The sequence below is a fragment of the Belonocnema kinseyi genome, chromosome 7, assembly GCF_010883055.1.
Source record: "Belonocnema kinseyi isolate 2016_QV_RU_SX_M_011 chromosome 7, B_treatae_v1, whole genome shotgun sequence".
NCBI lineage: Eukaryota > Metazoa > Arthropoda > Insecta > Hymenoptera > Cynipidae > Belonocnema > Belonocnema kinseyi.
In genome coordinates this window covers 106,691,899-106,693,951 of record NC_046663.1, presented here as the reverse complement: position 1 = coordinate 106,693,951, position 2,053 = coordinate 106,691,899, and positions in this window count along the sequence as shown.

Here is a 2,053-nt window from a genome sequence, read left to right as displayed (position 1 = left end):
AAAGAGGGAGCTGTTCTTAATATTTTGACACCAAAATCATGTCGATACACCTTACCGACTGCGAGTAAAGCCACCCACGCTTTAACTTGACAGACTGTAATTAAATAGTTTTGATACATTCATTCTAATTTTAAACATATCTCTATTTTTGTAAACAATTTTTATTTGCTCTAGCAGTTTTACCCGATAACTTAAAGAAAAAGGAAATAAAATAGAACACGTCCAATTAGTTTTCTGACTGTACAGTTTATACAAAAGTGTATTCACAATTTGTTAATTGTTTAAGCAAATATAATTTGTTTAAAACAATTACGTTTCCAAAACATATTTTTTAAACCGTACCAGGCATTTCGAGTCCAATATTACTGCAATGTATCTTTCTTTTGTATCAATTATACGAAATATACGTAAATACGAAAAAATGTAAATTCGCCGTGATGAAGTCATATTTTTCGTAACTTTAAATTTTTTCGTCAATTTCAAAATTGGCTTGCCTTATGCGTTTTATTAATCAAATGATCTTAGATGAATTGTACAAATTTTGCAATGTTAACTAAAGCAATGTTTTTATCATTGTAACCGTTATAAATTACCTAAAATATAGCACTTCGTCCTCATAAATCTTGTTCAGAGAAAATGTTGAAACTTGAATCATAATTGGCATTCTTGAATGTACTTTTTCATATTATCATCATAATAAAGATTGTAACACTATAAAGAATGCAGCAATGAAAGCACTTCTATCATTGAAATTTTATTATGACTTTTATTGTTTATTTAATAGTGAGTAAACAATATTTAAACCATCCATACTCAATTTCAAGAATTTTGTAAATAAAGGAAAAGTAATTGTTTAAATAATTGTATAATGTTTGAAAATGGTATGTAATACTTCAAGAAATTGCAAACTATTACATTTTATTCAGAAAATACAATTACTTTATATATTTTTTGGGAATAAATAATTCTTGAAATAATTTAAATTTACTTAAACAATTAAATGTTGTTGAAGAAGTCATAGGGAATATTAAAACTGCGGGGGGGGGGGGGGGGGGGGTAAATAAAAGTTATTAGCATGGAATCCTTTAATATACACTCTTCTTCAATCCCTACAAAACTTGGCACTTCTAGATGAAACCCTGGAACATGTGTTCCATTTTTATAAAATCAAACACTTCCCTATGATAATCAAATGGAATTTGGAAGTGCCCGGTGGCACATGAATATCTGAATTTCGAAAAACTTCAGGGTTTCATCGCAACAAGCAATTTTTTTTAGAGATTATAGAAGAGTGTCTACGAAATAAAACCGTACTAATAACTTTCATTTTCAACCCATCGTCACCCCCAACACTACAAAGGGCTACAAATGTGATTCACAATCAAAGAACTACATTCTTACAAAACTAGGGATAACTCTTTCTAATCAATTTTTTGTGTTCGAATCAGATTTCAGATTTGTGTTTGAATCAGATTTTTTTCAATTATAAAACGGCTTGAAATTTAAGTGGCGAGTTATCCCTACTCTTCAATAATTAAAAAAATATTATTTTATCTTGTATATTGTATTATTGAATGGGCTTTCTATCAGGTGGTTTTTGAAAGAAGTGAAAATATTAGTAAGTATCTTGTCTCAAAATTTTACATAATATATTAAGGAAATTTTATTGCGCTTGGAAATGATAATTTTCCCTTATCCACCCTACCGAAAAGAATCTTTGAGTCTATACTAAAAATTCTTTCGGTCAAAGAAGCTCAGAGAAATTCTCCGCAGGCACTCAGGTAGATATTTTTAAAGGTCCAGGAAGCTCGTTTAAATGGCCTGAAGGCTTTAAAATATCCTTTCCGAAATTGAAATAAGAATACGATCATAAATAACAAGCAGAGAGGCTATCTCAAGAGAGTAGCCGACACTCAAGGGTCCTTTGTTAAACTTCCGGATTAAAATTTAGAAGTAGATTTTTTTTAATTTCACAGTTAACAGCCTAAAACATAATAATTCGGAATCTACGGGTTTCGATGACTTCAGACATCTAACTTTTTTTTAAAGCTTA